At 42.5% G+C, this 12812-nt stretch overlaps 1 protein-coding gene and 1 pseudogene across 27 annotated transcripts in view; one reads left to right on the top strand and one right to left on the bottom strand.

Moving 5' to 3' along the window:
• The window catches only part of FHIT (fragile histidine triad diadenosine triphosphatase), a 1710176-nt gene that overhangs the window by 713710 nt on the left and 983654 nt on the right, over window positions 1-12812 (bottom strand). The window lies entirely within an intron of this gene.
• On the top strand, window positions 955-2109 carry LOC138158311 (mortality factor 4-like protein 1 pseudogene; annotated as a pseudogene).

Here is a 12812-nt window from a genome sequence, read left to right as displayed (position 1 = left end):
AAAAACAAACCCCAAAACTTAGGGACAAGTCCCCGGTGTATCATTTAGAGAGGTAGCTGTGTGACTCAGGAGAATTCCCAATTTAGAGCCGAGGAATCTTACTTAGCTGTGTGACCCACGATGAGCCCTTTTGTTCTGGACCTCAGTTTACCCATCTGTAAAATGGGGACAATAAGGTCTACATCGTGGTATTGCCTAGAGGATGACATGTTGATGCATGTCGAGTGTTTTGCAAACCTTGATGCACTTTTAAGGACCAGGTAGTATCAGAACACCTGCCTCCAGAGTCACAAGCCCTGGGTTCAAATTCCGCCGGCAATTCCCCTAAACTATTTAAGCCTGTTTCCTTCGCCCCACGGACTCTGTAGTCCCTGCTATGCTGCAGTTATTTACTTGGGTGTGTCAGTGGGCTAGGTTCCTACTTCCTAAATGAGGGAGTGGCCTACGCTGCTGGGATCACTAAGACTCTGGCTGGGTCTGTGCTTGCTCGCCTCCATACAGCTCTTGTATGCTTTGCAAAGAGCAACATTTAGCCAGTCAGAGCTGTCCTTGCAACAGGTGAACAGCAGCAAGTGGTGGGAGAGAGTCTGAGCTGCGCAGGCGCCAAAGAAACTCAGTCCGTTGGGTAGAGCCAGGGGCGGTGCCTCCGGCAACAAGAAAAAAGGAGGCCAGAGCTTCCTCTGCGCCTGCCGGGAGCGGCAGCCTCCCCCTCCGCCCCCCCCCCCCCGCGGGCATCCTGTACCGCCCCTGCGCCGCAGGCCAGAAGGCGGGCGCTTCGCTGTGCGCTTGCGCGGAAGCCTGCGCCACCGTTAGGCACAGCCCGCTCTAAGCCTGCGCAGCTATTCGAGCCTCAGGCAGCAGAGGAGGCAGCAGCAGGGTGGTGGTGCTCCGCGGGCAGGCCCCGGCCCCGCGTCTCCAGGCCGCTCTCCACAGCCCCCCGCTGCGAGCCCCGCCATGGCTCCGAAGCAGGCCCCGAAGCCCGAGTTCCAGGAGGGCGAGCGCGTGCTGTGCTTCCACGGGCCGCTGCTGTACGAGGCCAAGTGCCTCAAGGTGGCCACGGAGGACAAGCAGGTGCGCTACCTGATCCACTACAGCGGCTGGAACAAGAACTGGGACGAGTGGGTGCGCGAGAGCCGCGTCCTCAAGTACTCGGAGGCCAACCTGCAGAAGCAGCACGAGCTGCAGCGCGCCAACCAGGAGCACCAGGCCGAGGGACGGGCGCGGGGCGGCGGCCCGGGCCGCAGGGGCGGCGGGGCGTCCTCCCTGCAGCAGCAGAAGCACATGGAGACGCTCTTCCAAAATATACGCATCACGCCCCCCACCTCTGCCGGGGCCGCCGCCGCCGCCGCCTCCTCCCCGGCCCCGGCCGCCCCCGCCGCCTCCACTTCGGCCGCAGCCCCCGCCACCTCCGTGGGCACGGCCCCCGCCGCCCCCGCCGAGGCCCCGGCCCCGGCCCCGGGCCCGGGCCGCAAGAGCCGCAAGAGCAAGCAGAAGGCGGGCGGGGGCGACGGCGGCAGGGCCGGCCCCGGCACGAGCGCGGCCCGGGACGCCCCGCAGCAGCCACGCCGGCGCACCCGCGGGGACCCCGCCTCCAAGAGCGGAGCGGCGGCCTCCACGCGCGCCCAGCTGCGCGTGCAGATCCCCGCCGAGCTGAAGCTGCTGCTGGTGCGCGACTGGGAGCTGGTGACCAAGCAGGGCCGGCTCCTCGCGCTGCCCGCCGCCAAGAGCGTGGACGCCATCCTGGACGAGTATGTGGCCTTCCAGCGGGCGCGAGGCCGCCGCGACAGCGCCGAGTTCGCGGCCGACGAGCTGGTGGCGGGCATCCGCGTCTACTTCAACGTGCTGCTGGGCACGCAGCTGCTGTACGAGGCCGAGCGGCCGCAGCACGGCCGGGTGCTGGCCGCGCACCCCGCCGCGCCCATGTCGCGGCTCTACGGCGGCCCGCACCTGCTGCGGCTCTTGGTGCGCCTCGGGGGCCTGCTGGCCTGCGCGCCCTTCGACGACCAGAGCCTGGCGCTGCTCTTCGGCTACCTGCACGACTTCCTGTGCTTCCTGGCCCGCGACCCCGCCGCCTTCTTCGACGCGGCCGAGTACCAGGAGGCGGCCTGAGCGCGCGGTGCTTTGGTGCTTGCAGCCGGAGGACCCCGACCCGGGAGGCGCTTTTGTGTTTGAGCGACGGCGCGGCTGGGGGCGGGGGTTGCGGTAGCTGCTTATTAGCAAGTCTTTGTTTTCTGAGATTAAATAGAAGAGGATCCCCAGGTCCCTTCCATTCCTGACCTTGTTAGCTTTTCTTTGTTGTTGTTCACTCCAAAGCCTAACTAGGTGCCGGTGGTACATACAGGTGTATAGGGATTCACTTGCTGTCCTTCCTAAAACTGGCCTGTTTATTTTCAGCCTTGGTATACCTGCTTAATTGTATATTTTGCGTACCCAGCCTAGTCACTAGGAAGTCATTGTTATCGATAAGGGGGATGTGGTTAACGTAAAAATTACTTTTTTTTTTCCTGCCATTATATTATTTCTTTACAAATATAGTAGTTTGCTTTTGGTTCACTTCAAGAAAAACTTCTTGCTGGGCTCCAGATTCTTCTGGTTATAGATTCCTCGTTTAACTTGTAATCTTAAGTTACAGAATCCAGTTTATATTTGTGTGATACAGGGGTGATGCAAATCTCTGTGGAAGGACATTTTTGTTTTTTATGTAAAATATCCTGATTTATTGCTTTCATGAGAAAAATGACCACTCAACCACAAACCCAAGAAGGTACTCTTTGTACTTTAAAAAAAAAAAAAAAAAGCCTTAATAAATCATTTTGAAATTTAACTGGAAATATGCATGTCATTGGGAGATCTTAAGAAGTGTTCCTGAAATATAAGATGAGCAGAAACATTGAACATTATGACACTGATGGAGAATCATTTAGAAAAAAAGTCTAGTTAAGTTGCTGTAAAGTGTTCTATTTCTTGCAATCATTTAAGTCCAGAAAGTTCTCAGTGGACAATTCCTGTCTTTTAACCTAATGACCTTTTCAGAGTAAAATGTTTATTTTTTTTATTAATTTTGCCAGGGTTCCTGAGACTACTAGTTGGGTCATGGTGGATACTGCTCTCTGAAAATAACAGTTCGGTTCAGTGTATGTATGGAATGCAAATTACATTATTTCACAACTCTTTAAAAGTCTACAATGCTCAAAATTCAAAGGATCCTAATTTGTGTGTTCACTTTTTAACACACTTGTGTTTATATAGTATGGATAGGTCTGTCCCCAGCTCATGTTTATATAGAACTTTAGAAAAAATTAATTCCAGTTCACATATAAATGGATTGAGATTGAGAGTGACTGGGTGTTTCAGCCAGGGATGGACAATACACAGGTCCTAAGGAGCAGAGGCAGGGTTCAATCTTTGACTCAAGCTTAGTATTGGCTTTTACTGCAGGATGATCCATCTAGAACCTCTTGCAGGTAAGGTGAATGCTGTTCTCTTTATAGCCCTCAGAGCACTTGAACAACAAAAAAAAACTAGTTCTGATCTTGAATTTAAGTTATTTTTATGATGTTCCTAATGTATGTAAGACAGTGTGAAGGTTGCACAAGAAAGTCCCTGCTCTTCAAGGAGCTTATAGATAAAAGGGACCAAAGTAGACAAATGGAATGAAAAATTGAGGAATCAAACATTCCTTTCGCTGGATTTCAAATAGGAAAGGGAATAACCAAAAAAAACCTGGAAGATGATTTGGGGAAGATTGTGCAGCATCTTCAAAGTGTCTGAGGTTTTATACTAATAGGATTTTGCTTTGGTTATTCTAAGTAGGAGGGTCATATTGGCATGAGGTATAAAATGAACCAATGAAACATAATAAGATAGTCCAGAGCCACCCTGTCTGAATCCTCCCTCCACATTCACTGTCATTAGCAGAGAGCCTTCCATCTTCCCCTCCATGTGTCTTCCTCATGCTGCTTGATATGGAAACCTTGCTCCCTCCAGAATGTTATTTCCTGGTCACTTTACTCATGTGTGTGTGTGTGTGTGTGTGTGTGTGTGTGTGTGTGTATATATATATATATATATATATATACATATATATATATATAATGTGTGTATATATGTATGTATGTGTGTGTATAAATAATCAGGACTGAGATGGGAAGTAGGCACATTGTGCTCCTCAACTTGGAGACCAACTTGGTTTTCTGCTGCCCTCACTCACCAGCCTCTTTGAACTTTACTCCATTTAATTATTATCACCTGGTCCATATCAGTCTTCTTCCTTTCTCCAGAAGTTCAATATCTGGTCTACCAGTCGACCTTAACTACTTCTCTAATACTTAGATACCTCAGTATGTATAATTCCCCTTCAAAGACCTTGGACTCATGGTCCATCAATTCCCTTAACTTCAATGACCTGTCACCAATTCACAAAGGTGGGCATACCTAAAGTCTATCAATCAGCCAACAGCACTTAATTCAGCTCTTTCTATTTACAAGGTACTGGAGACACAAGGAAAACAAAATCATGGTGTCTGCTTCCAAGCTCACATTCTAATGAAGACAACGTGTAAAAACTATGTATGTGGAAGATGATCTCAGGGAAGGCACCAGGGAAGAGTCTGCAAGGAAGCTAGCTGGAGGGAGCAGGGAGATCATTGTAGGCATAGGGATAGTTGGTTCAAACGTTGGATCTGGAGATGGAGTATGGTATGAGGAACAGTAAAAAGGCCAGCTTCACTTTGATCAAGTGTGTGGAGAGCAAAGTGTTATGAGGCCTTATACCAAAAGGGGCCAGGTTGTGAAGGGCTTTAGGTGTCAAAACAGGATTTTAAATTATATTCTGGAGGTAATAAGGAGTCTTAGGAGGTTACTAAGTAGGGGAGTAACCATGCTTATAAGGAAAAGCACTGATAACTGAATGGAGGGTAGATGGTGGAGCGAGAGACTTAAACAGAGATCAATTAGAAGACAGATGAGATGGTGAGCAGCCTGTACAACAGAGGTGGCTGTGAGTACTTATTAGAAAGTGCCTTGACCCTAGTAGGAGCTTAATAAATGCTAATTGAATTTAATTGTATGCCATAATTATTAGCCAAGAAAATAATATGAATAGGTGCAGATATTAATAACTTAAAAAAAAAACAACCCTTCCTGTTCAAATTCTTCACGCTAAGGTCAATGTTTTCAGGCCCTGGAGATTGAATTCAAGTAGCTAGTTTATAATCGCTGTTCTTTCAAGTTATGGTTGTATTTATTTTTTTTTGTTGGGGGGGAGGGGGCTTTTTGGCTTTTGTTTTGTCCATTTATTCATTGGGAGGAAGTGATTTCCATTGATCTGCAGCTCTGCTCAGGAAATCAGTAATGAATTCCTGGTTGTTTGCCCCAGCAGCCCGGTGTTTTGCTTTTGGGGATATGTACATAGTCTGGGACTTTAGCTTTCATTCTCATGAAAGGCCCTCTCCGTCCTCCTAACACTGTTCCTTATTAGATGCTCTCAGACACACCTACCTTTAGTTAGTTAGGTTATTGTTTTCTATTTGTTTGTTTTCTTCAAAGAGAATATTTTAAAAATAAGAGCACCTAGACAACAAGTTGGATTTTTATGTATTAAAGCTCCTACTGAAATGGTGTTCTAAACCCCTGCCATGAAATCTAGAATTCCAGTGTGTTGTATCTCAGTGAGTTAGGCAGTTGTTACCAGTGACCTAATTTGAAATATGGGGAATGATAAAATGTCTCCTTTAAAGTAGGGATTCTTAGTCTTGTGTGTGTGTGTGTGTGTGTGTGTGTGTGTGTGTGTGTGATCCCTTTGGCAGAAGGTGAAGTCAATGGATCTTTTCAGAATAATTTCTTTTAATGAATAATTTTAAAATATTAAGCTTATATTTAATAACATTTAGGTGCAATTCCAAAATGGTTGAATCGGTTCACATTTCCACCAACAGTAAATTAGTGTCCCAATTTTTCCATATCCCCTCCAACATTTGTGAGTGAAAATAAAGATACAACTTTTAAAAATTTTTTTCCCATCTTAGTTGATGGGCTGCCTGGTTAAGAAACCCTGCTTTAAAGGATATGTGAGAAACAAATAACTTATGAGAAGTCCTTCAGAGATACAGTACTGTATCAATGAAAAACTTGGCAAAGCAACTATATCTGATTATAAAACATGGCTAGTATAGGAACCTATATATTTTAAAAATCTATTAGAGCATAAAAACTGAGCTAATTAATTTTCAGCAAGAAGTGTAGGAGGATGCTCAAATTTAAATGGCCTGTGTGTCAGCAGGCCAGAGCTTTTGGTCGAAGAAATAAGTTCTAATATGTGGGAGTGATAGGGAACAAGAAGGAAGAAAGGGAAGGGAGACAAAAGCACCATGATGGAAGATAACAAGATTTATGTTATATCTTGTAGCATAACAGATAAGACTAATTATAATTAATTTTAATGGGATTCAAGAAGCCCTATGTGCCTGACACATAGTAGGCATATAATAAATGACTGATTTGATTCAGAAATGTTTTCTGAATTGAACTGGCATATATACTTAAAGTTTTGGATTGTAAAGTGAAAGGAGGAGAGAAACCTCAGGGTCCATTTCATTCATCTCTGAGCTATGGGTTGGGGCATTAGGGACAGGAAAATTAGAGAGTAATAAGAGAAATATATATGTAATATATGTGTGTGTGTATATATATATGTATATATATATATATATATACACACACACACGCACGCAAAAGTGTATATGTGTGTGTGTGTGTGTGAAGTGTATAGATATATCTAGACCTTGATGTTGGGAGAGATTGAAGGCAAAAGGATAAAGGGATACCAGAGGATGAGATGGATAGATAATGTTGTGGAAGTAATGAACATGAGTAGACAGGCTTTGTGAGACTGTGTAAGATAGAAGAACCTGGTGTACTATGAGCCCATGGGTTCATGAATAATCAAATACAACTGAATTGCTGAACAATAATATCCATCCATCTCCCATCTCTCTGTCTCTCTCTCTGTGTGTCTCTCTCTCTCTGTCTCTCTCTGTCTCCCTCCCTCCCTCCTTCTCTCTCCCTCTCCCTCTCTACCTTTCTTCCCCTTCCCCCCCTTTCTGTCTCCCCCACTCACACACCCCAGCAATAAAAGGGGCCCTTAGCTAATCTAGGGATATATTATAGGGGTATGCTGGAACCAGATTAAACCAATTTGCGATGCAATTGTTAAGTTTTCAGTGTGAGTATTTATATCTTGGAAACTGGCAAACTACAAATCAGGACTTGATTTTTTGTTTGGTTCATTGTCTAGACTTAACGTGATGAAGGAAGAAGCATTTTGTATTCTTTTAAAAGCCAATTTAAACATTTAATAGCACACACACACTACATACACACACTATACACACATATACATACTTCTATATTATATGTATATACATGTATGTATTTCTATATTATATGTATATACATATATACTATATGTATGTATCATATATACACACATTTGTTTTCATATATGTATGTTTTGTGTCTGACACTACTTTTTAAATATGTACAATATTAAAATATTAGAGCAAAATAAATGGACATTTTTGGCTTAATTTCATTTTCAACTTCTAGTTTGTTCAAAAATGAGCTAATGATTTTAGAATGTGCATAAATTTCTGTAATAAGCTCAAAATTAAATGTAACTTTCCTATTTTCATTCAGCACTCTCTAACTGAAAAGAGCATTTTATCAAATTAGAAAAGTTGTTCCTTGGTTTAAAAGACAAAGCCTGCCTGTTTTTAGGATGCTTCTCTTGGTAACGTGGATCTAGTCATTGTCTATAAGCAATATGACAATAAATAACCACTTCAAGGCAGCAATTAACATAATGGCACAAAGTTCTAGGTTGGTTGATTCGACCTGAAGGCATTTTTAATGTTGGCTGATCCTTCGATGACAGTTCAGTCTTTACGAAGGACACGTTGAAAGATCTTTCATAAAGGTTTAAATCATAGAATGGTGTTTTGAAAAGTGCAGAGGTATGAAAAAGATATTCAACTGCCTTTGTAGATTTAACATATAAAGCATCCGTGTGACCTTTTCAAAGACAATAATTGAGATTTATAGATATAGATATTATTGATATTTCTACTAATTAATGAGTATTGGCTCAGGTCTTCATTGGCCTGCTTAATTTGCTTTAATTAACATATCAACAAAGCTCCTCCAAGACATGAACATTTTTCCTTTTGATTATCAACATCCAAGTGGCTATATACATTCAGTACCCCATTTTTCCACATTTTCAATACACAGTGAAGGATGGCAATACACATTTAAAGTTGATTAATTACATTGATTTATAGTGGTCAAATTTAGTCACCACAAATACCATGAAAATAAAAGTTTCTAATTAACAATTATTCCCCAACCCCAGACAAAGAGCTCTTAAGTTTAGCATCCTGAGACATAACATGGGAGTAGGGGGTAGAGTGCTTGGCTTCAGTTCAAATCCTATCTCTGACATTTTCTAGACATGTGACCCTGGGCAAGCCATTGACTTTTCCTGATTCGTAGTTTCATCATAAGTCATAGGGAGATAGTAATTCCTGCAGCACCCACCTCAAAAAGTTGGCGTGAGACTCAAACAAAATAATGGACTTTGCATTGCAAGTGTTAAAAAGTTGTGTGCCACTTCACCTCCTGGTACCCTCCAGGAAAATATATAAAACTCTCAGTGACAAAATAGTTGCTAATCAGCATTGGTGGGGAGGGGGTTTCTACACTGGCAATGATCTTTCCACCATTTCCCTACACTGACAAAAATCACAGATTGGTTCTCACGCATGGAGGGAAGCTCATTAGCATAATTACCACATTCAAGTAAATCACAGAACAGAGTCCCTTCGATACACTGTAGAGGAAGTATGTTGAAATCAAGAGTTCTAAACTTGAAATCAGGAAGAACTTGGTTCAAATCCCACCTCAGCCATTTGCTAATTGTATGACCCTGGGGAAAGTCTCTGTGCCTACTTCCTCATCTGTAAAATGAAGAGGGTGGACTTCATGTCCTCTAACAGCTCTAAGTCAGTGATCCTTTGATAGGCTCCGAAAGAAGTCATTGTCAGCCAGAACCAACCTGTGTAATGTGTGGTTGTTAGATGGCAGAATATATGTATTTGCGTGTGTGTATATGTGTGTGTGTGTGTGTGTGTGTGTGTAATCATTAAGATAGAACTTGTTCACAATCTGGACAAGTTGTATCATGTGGCTGGGATTTTTTATTGGTAAAATGACATCTCTGTCTTATTTTAACTCAAGCCAAGTCAACAAGCATTTATTAAGCCTGGGGAGATAGAGGAAGACAAAGAAAGGAGCCCCAGTCCTCAAGGAGTTCAACAGTGGAATGAGTGAGACAATATATGAACAACTATGGGCAAACAAGATCTATTCAGGATTAATTGGACATAATCTCAGAGGGGGCTGGCAGGATCTGGGACTCCTGGCAGGTCCTATAGCTCTCAGTTTAATTGGGGACCGTGCCTGGCATGCCTCTTGCTCGGGGGTATTTAATAAAAGATGCACACATGTGTGGTGCCCACTGATTGATTGTGGTGAGCTTGCATCTGCCACCAGCCTGGAAAGGATTCACAACATCAAGATAGACTTGTTCTTTAAGTCTGAGGGTTGAAAATTTGCAAGTCACTTTAGAGTCCAAAGCAGGCATGTTTGAGAATAGCACAACAGGTTTCTCTAATTGTAAGAAAGATGAGAGTATCAAAGGAAAGGGGATTTCTCTTGTTCAATTTAACAGAACAAATTCCCATTTTTTCCCCTCACCCTTTCATCTGTATCAGCCCAGGTAGTAGAACTTTAAGCACATGAGGCCATCTGGTCTATACCAAAGCATGGCCATCCTGGTTGCCTTTTCTTTCTTTATCATATTTTTAATTGAATAAAGCAGGCATTTCCATAATATTGTATAACTTTTTAAAAAAGGTGATTGCACATGAAAGTGCAAATCTGCTATGTTTAATTCTCTCTTCCTTTTAAATATACAACAAAGTTATCATAGAAATTTCTTTTTTTCTTCTCCCCAACCCCCATCCTAGAGACAATCACTATCACACACACACAAACATATACATATACATATATAATTATTCTATACATACTTCTATTTATCAGTTCTTTCTCTAGATGAAGCCTTTTCTTATAGGTTGGGGGGTAAGAGGACCCAAAACTGCCTACTTAAACCTATATGGCATAAAATTTAGTTTGATATAAATTTACCAATATGCTCTCAGATCCTGGCTCTAAAATGTCTTGGGGGCAATAATCCAGTATGTCAGTCTCTTAAAACCTGAAAATTCAAGGTGTGCTTGATTTTTAAATAATCCTGGTTCTTTGTGTCCATCTTGGAGTAGGGAGAAAGGAGTGGGTGTTGCCCACTCCTTTGGAGCTGATATAAGCCAGAGCTGAAATTCTGTTTAAAAAAATAAACCCACAAAATGCCCATTCCACAAAGGCTGTAGAAGGGTCTTGGGGAATTCTGTAGAATTTTTTATTTGAGACCCCGGGAAAATCTGCAAATCAGACAGAGTATACAAGTGGCCTGCATTAAAGCGGAAGCGCTGATTTATGAGGGAATCTAAAAGGGAAAATGTGCATAACTGTCCTCTGTTCCTGAAGAAGTCTGAGATGAGGGTGATTGCTCTATTCAGAGTACTTAATTTCACTTTGGTCTCAGTCAGCTTCCAAATAACACCAATAGCTGGTGTTTGCATGGTGCCTGAAGGCTGGCAAAGTGCTAATGCCTCATTATGTCTCACATGACCCAGAAGATCCCTTTTTCTAGGGCACAGAAGCGTTATTTACCTGGGGTTCATGAACTTGAATTTTTTCTAAATATTATGATCATTGCATTTTAATATAATTGGTTTTTGTTGTAATATCATGTATTTTGTTTTATGCATTTAAGAACCTGATTTTGAAGGGTCCTTTGGTTCTACCATACTGCTAATGGGGTACATGACTCTAAAAACGGTTAAAAATTCCTCTTAACTAGATCAATACAATCTAGCAAAAACTTAACAACTATCTATTTTATGATGAACACTATTTTTTGCCTTTTTTAAAAAATCGCCAGCTCTTGGCACAACGCCTGGCACATAGCAAGCTCTTAAGAAATGCCCAATGAGGATGGTGCTGATGGTGGGTTTTAAGTAATGACTTTATTGTGTTTTTTTCTGGTGAACTTAGTCATAGCTGTGCCACATCTGGAACCAGGTTCCTCTTTGGGTTTTCTGTTTGTTTTTGAGAGTTAGTGGGAACAGGAGAGAATGTCTCATCTGTCTTGCTGACCTCATGAACCAGACATTACTTATTTGTTATACATTTGTTATAACTCCCATTCACCAGGGAGTTCTTCGTTGGCCTCTAGGTAATAACTTCATTTCACATTTCTAAGAAATGTAGTATTCTATTACTTGTAGCCAAAGAACCCTGCCAATTGATTTTTTTTTTTTTGGTTTTTGGAGGGGGGAGGGCAGGGCAATTGGGGTTAAGTGACTTGTCCAAGGTCACATGGCTAGTGAGTGTTAAGTGTCTGAGGCTGTACTGGAACTCAGGTTCTCCTGATTCCAGGGCTGGTGCTCTATTCACTGTGCCAACTAGCTGCCTCGCCAATAGAATATTGGGATTAAAAAATGGACCATTGTTTCTGAGAGAAGTCAGGGGTCACTGAAGGTACTTTGCACATTCCTGAAGGCAATCCAGCCTGCTCTCCCCAATCCATAACCATTTGTTTCTGGGCCAAACAGTTTGTCCATTTGTCAGATCTGTCCCACATATATGTACAGGTGAACAGGCTCTCCAGGATGTCTAACTCTACACCATACTCTGAGCAAGAGATAGCTTTCTAGAATACATATTCAACTTCTGGAGGTCTGGCCCTTCAAGTAAAGTATTCCAAGACTCTTAGATTTATCTGTAATTATTAGAATTGTATAATATATGGCAACATACATGGAACATGTAAAAATAAAGTTATGAGTAGGTGTATTGGGAGGCCAATAAGAAGAGCCGGTGCCATGGTTTCAATAGTTATAGGAATACAGAAAAGTTTCTAGGGCATTGCAGAATGACAATGGATTCTGGTGATTACCTTTATTAGACACTGTGCATTAAAGAGCCAATTCATTAAAAATTAATGGCAGAGGGATACCATCCACATGTTATAAATAATCAGTAAGTGAAGACCCACAGCTAAGCATTGGGTCAGTTTGAATTAATGAAAAAAAATGAAGCAATCATTGAGCATCATAAAAAAGAGAGATTTATAACAAAATACCTTATAAGAGGAAGAAGGGGGAATAGATATTACCAGATTTATCTGAAGAACAAACAGGAAAATGAGAACAAATTCGTCATAAACCTCAAATACCTTACATGAACAAAGCATTTATTTCCTAAAAGTGAATGCCTTAAAAAGAACGAATCTTGTAGACAAAGTGTGACATTGGAATATAAGAATAAGAAGAGAAACAAATGTTCTCCTGCAGATCAGGGGAAATGTTCGTGTAAGTTGAATCATTTCTCCGAGTATCTGGACACACAGGGGGCTGATATTAGTAACAGACAAGACTATAAATTTCAAAATCCCTGATTTTATTACTATATCAAGCCCTGACACAAAGCCTGCTTTTCAAGGTAAAGTTTTTCTGAAGTAAGTCCTCTCCTGTGTGGCTTAGACACCACCAATTTTCAAAATTTATAATCTGGTAGGGTGTTGGACTCCTAATCAGAAGACCTGGGTTGTAAGCCCAGCTCAGATATTG

The sequence above is a fragment of the Petaurus breviceps genome, unplaced genomic scaffold (genome assembly GCF_028583685.1).
Source record: "Petaurus breviceps papuanus isolate PSGF00001 unplaced genomic scaffold, PetGlider_PUasm1.0 174, whole genome shotgun sequence".
Taxonomy (NCBI): domain Eukaryota; kingdom Metazoa; phylum Chordata; class Mammalia; order Diprotodontia; family Petauridae; genus Petaurus; species Petaurus breviceps.
The sequence above is the reverse complement of the archived record's forward strand: the minus strand, read 5'-3'. Positions and strand labels throughout refer to the sequence as shown.